This window comes from Octopus bimaculoides, chromosome 12 (genome assembly GCF_001194135.2).
Source record: "Octopus bimaculoides isolate UCB-OBI-ISO-001 chromosome 12, ASM119413v2, whole genome shotgun sequence".
In the NCBI taxonomy this organism is placed as follows: Eukaryota; Metazoa; Mollusca; class Cephalopoda; order Octopoda; family Octopodidae; genus Octopus; species Octopus bimaculoides.
Genome location: NC_068992.1, coordinates 58,157,026 through 58,161,785, shown reverse-complemented (window position 1 = coordinate 58,161,785; position 4,760 = coordinate 58,157,026). Strand labels below are relative to the sequence as shown.

The 4,760-nt window shown below is 36.9% G+C and overlaps 1 protein-coding gene across 4 annotated transcripts in view; it reads right to left on the bottom strand.

Moving 5' to 3' along the window:
- The window catches only part of LOC106883607 (tripartite motif-containing protein 2), a 209,019-nt gene that overhangs the window by 83,717 nt on the left and 120,542 nt on the right, over positions 1 to 4,760 (bottom strand). Inside the window, exon 4 of one of the 4 annotated variants that reach the window (XM_014934695.2) lies at positions 956 to 1,054. The exons of the other annotated variants lie outside the window; for them this stretch is intronic. The gene's annotated coding sequence lies outside the window, so the exon portion shown is untranslated. The remainder of the gene's footprint in view (positions 1 to 955; positions 1,055 to 4,760) is intronic. 4 annotated transcript variants of the gene reach the window in all.

The following is a 4,760-nucleotide window of genomic DNA, read 5'->3' as shown; positions in this document are numbered from 1 at the left end:
GAGAGAGAGAGGAGGTGAGAGAGAGAGGAGGTGAGAGAGAGAGAGGAGGTGAGAGAGAGAGAGGAGGTGAGAGTGAATAGGTGAAAGAACAAGAGAAACATTAAAGAGAAATTTATATCTGTTTTTTTTTAGGTATAAACCCAAAAGCTTTCCTTAGCTTATTAATCATCACATCAAACAACATCATCGTCATAAACTCCAGCTAAGGAGTCTCTACATGGTCACTTGACTGACTAGAATCAATAGCTAAATCTTCCCCAAATCACACTACTACCTTAAAAGGAAAGAAAATATTTTATAATATGAATGTGCGCACACAATGTCTGAATATAAGATGTGATGGTCAAAGTTGGATTGTGTTATAGATCTGATCAGTGTTGAACTGGGGTTACACAACAATGTCCTATTCCCCATGGCCAACAAAGACTGCACTCAACACCAATCATAGCCTCACAGTTACATACTTTAGCTATGGCTGAATCTTAGATTATCTAAAAGCTTAATAAACTCCGAAACCTCATTCAGCTTTTATTGTAAATAAATCTGGAAGAAAAAAAAAATTCCTCGTTAATCTCATTATGTGTTATAACTGACCTCAATAATTGACGAAATCCACAGCTAATCATTACCGTTATTACATGGAGCAAAAGGTCTTTAATTGGTGGCACCAATCACACATAGAGAAGTACATGCAACAGCTGAGAAAAACAGAAGATTAGAACCAATATGGATAACAGTGGGCAATAATTCAACTATAGATATAACCAGTGAGAAGCCATCATGCAGAAGATAAAAAAATCAAAAAAATCCGTAGTTGAAACAACAACAAACAATAACACTAAAACAATTATAACAACTGCAACAACAGTAACGACAGCTACAAACAACAATAATTACGATAATTACAGTAGAGCAACCGAGTACTATAGCAAGCTATAAGCTGTCAAGTACTTACAAGGTTTATTGAGTTTTCAAACAGTGAAAATCCATAAGAGGATTTGGGGTGAACTTATCGAAAGCTTGTTTCATTTCAGAAGCATTGTTTTAGTTTTCTCTGAAAACATTACACAAACCTATGTTTGATATGGAAACATTTTTAGAGGCTACAACTAGATTGCAACTGTTTAACTGTCAATGGATAAGATTACAGTATTGTGCAGCTTGTGAACAACAGCTTCGCTCTCTCTTTCTCTCTCGCTCTCTCTCAGTTATTATTACTACACTTACATGAGGGATTTTGAACAGCCTTGATATATTAAAATAAAAACAACAAACAAACTATGAAATTTCTTTTGCTTGTTCTATTTCTATCACTGGACTGCAGCCATACTGAGGTATGGCTGGTGAACAAATCGACCCTAGTATTTATTCTATCAATCTCATTTTGCCAAACTGAACTGCTAAGTTACAGGGACATAAACAAACCATTACCAGTTGTCAAGCAATGGTGGGGGACAAACATGAATACATACCCACACATGCATGTGTGTGTGTATGTGTAAGCTACTGTGTGTGTACATCATCATCATTTAGAGGAGGATGTTAAATGAGGATGATGATGATGATAGTCACACACTATGAGTTTCCACGTACATATATATTTAGAAGGTTGCTTGGTGAACTGGCAGAACTAGTAGCACATCAGACAAAAATGGTTAACCACATTCCTCCCAGCTTCATGTTCTGAGCTCAAATCTCACCAAGGTTAGCTTTGCCTTTCACCCTTCTGAAATCGATAAATAAAGATAAGTAGCAGTCGAGTACTGGGGACCAATGTAATCAACTAGCACCACTGCCCTCAAAATTGCTGCTGTTGAGCCAAGATTTGGCAAGATTATTATTATTATTTTCAGTATCTGGAGGCAAGCTGCGGGCAAAATGCTTCACAGCATTTCATCCATCTCAACTTTCTGAGTTTAAATACCACCAAGGTCAACTTTGCCTGTTGTCTTTTAGGGGTCGATAAAATAAGTACTAGTTGGGCACTGGGGCCAATGTAATCCACTTGTGTCCTCTCTCAAAACTGCTGGCCTTGTGCCAAAATTTGAAAGCATTAAGCAATAGTGGCATGGTGACATGGTAGAATCATTAAGAGCATCAAAAATGCTCTGCAGCATTTTTCTGGACCTTTACAGTCTAAGTTCAAATTTCAAGGTCAACTTTGCCTTTCATCTTTTTGAGGTTGATAAAATAGAGTACCAGTTATGTACTGGAGTCAACTGTATTATCTTACCCTTCCCTCAATATTGTTGGCCTTGTGCCTAAATCAGAAATCATTACTACAACTACTACTACTATACAGCTAGTATTTTGCATATTGGTCAATAAAACCTTACTTTTTTTAAGACAGTGGAGTGTAAGTGAAGAGAATTTGGCTGCTATTTTTTGCAAGTCAAGCAACCACATAGAAGCACACTCACTGGTTCATGTGACCACAAAGAGACACCATCTAGATGTATATTAATAGTAGAATATATACACTGTAAAAAATGAAGTTAATGGTCCATAGGAAAACATTTTAATAACTCATCTCAGAAATAGAAACATTCAATCAATAACTGCATATGTTTAATAATTAGTAACCATTATTACATTAATAATTAGCAATAAATTAAACCCATTCTAGGACAGTAGTTAATGAAAGTAACAGGCTGTCAAACTACCAACCAAAAATTAGTACTTCATATGTTAATAGCATTGCAGTGTCAGTGGCTAAGACGGTTTTTCACTTCCAAATTGCTCAGTTTGCTCAGCTGTAAACAGGTGCCACTAGACGGTAAAGTTTCATCATAGAAAGTTAATGTGTACAAATAGCATAGCTGACAAATACTTTTAACAGCTTGTTGAAATTCTAGCATGTGTATAGCGCAGAGAGGAATAGATTATGTCAGGCTGACTTGTCCCACATATATATTCTATATACACCAACCATAGTGTAGTTTCACTGGTGCCTCTATGATCTAGAGAATTATGGAATTCACTGATATTTACATACATCATGTTATATTGATGTAGGTACCAGTGATGCTTTAAAATGGAAAGAGTCAGCAAAGGACTGTAAGAAGTGGAGATCAGCTGTTCGTAGAGAAGCCAATGGTGATGAAGATACAGCAATCAGCATACTGAGGAGGCAGACGAAGGTGTATGTGCACAACACCGGTAAGCAATTCCACCTAAACGTTGCTTAACTGCAGGTATTATCAAAAAACCACGTCAAGCATAAGGTCTTGTTCAGGGAAGAAGTTAAGTGAAGAAGTCAGATGTAAGAAATGAAGATGTTATTGCCACAAGACTATCAAACAATGATGGGAAAGGCCATACATACATAGCTCAGGTACACAAAAGTGATAAATGGGTTTACTTGAGAGAAATCCCTCCTTCTTCATGTTTTTAACAACAGCTTCAAACATCTGGTGGTACTTCCAACTGAGCAGATACATGGTATGCAACTAATTAAGTGAACAATTAGGAGTGATCCACAAATCTATTGTTTTTAAGTTATACATTTATATTTATATAAGGGGCATTACTACAGAATAATGCCACACAACAGACTTCCCAAATAGGCACAGTTGTGTGGCATTATTCTGTAGTAATGCCCTTATATAAATATAAACGAATAATTATTTTCTTGGGAATAGAAATTTCCCTTATGAATTTTTTTACACACTGGCTTCCTGATAAAATTCTTGTAAAAGATTTTTGTCCCTTTTTTGGAGTTTTTAAGTTATACCATAGTTCAGCCTATCTAAAGATCACACTCACACTGTAACATGCAGGGCCACATGATAAGACTGAAAGGTTAGTTGTAAGGAGTGTTCTTCGCTGTCCAGTTTATTTCTGCAGAGGAGTTGCTGTTATTGTTTAACACCAGGTCAGCCTTGTCTGAACAGCGATATCACCAAGACAGGCCAACCACATCCTTATAAATGAATTTAGTAGACAGAAACCAAAAGGAGATTGATGCTTATGCATATTGTAAGTGGATTTATTCATGGCCACCATTGTTTCAGCAAAAACTAATTTTGGTGTCACCTGATAAGGTTAACTGGGCATATTAAACCCATTTACAAAATATTCTACATTCTGCATCAAAGTCTTTCATGATTGTGAACAAACAAGATTTTCAGATCGAAATTTTCTATATAAATACCTGGAAAATATGGCTACTGCTGCACTAAGTTCTTCAATTATGTAACCTGGTGATTTCAAAACTGACAAAGAATTTAGGGGTACTAAGTTGCCAGCTATATCAACTAGGTTAAACATATGGTCTCACCTTGATTAATAACAATACAGAAATAAAGTTTTACCTTTGTTGTGTAATTGTATGTATATTTCAACAAACACAAGTATAGGTTTTCATATGATTGTATATGTGTATGTGCATTCCTGTGTGTGTGAGCATTCACACCTGTGCGTACATAGGCATACCTGCCCACAATGGCTTGAGTATGTGTGTGTGTGTGTATTTGTATGTATGTACAGGTATGTAAAAAGTAAAGACCCTCTTCAGTCACGAATGACCATGGGATTGCACCTAGAAGGTTACCCTCTGAGGACCAAGTCCGGGCAAGGTTGTTTATGGAAGACCAGCAGTCAGCCATGCATACCAGCTTCCCTTCTCCACACCACTGATGCTATCCAGGGAAAGGCCGATACAGCTTGGCACCAGTGACATCACGACTCATTTCTACAGCTGAGTGAACTAGAGCAACATGAAATAAAGTGTCTTGCTCAAGAACACAACACACACAGCC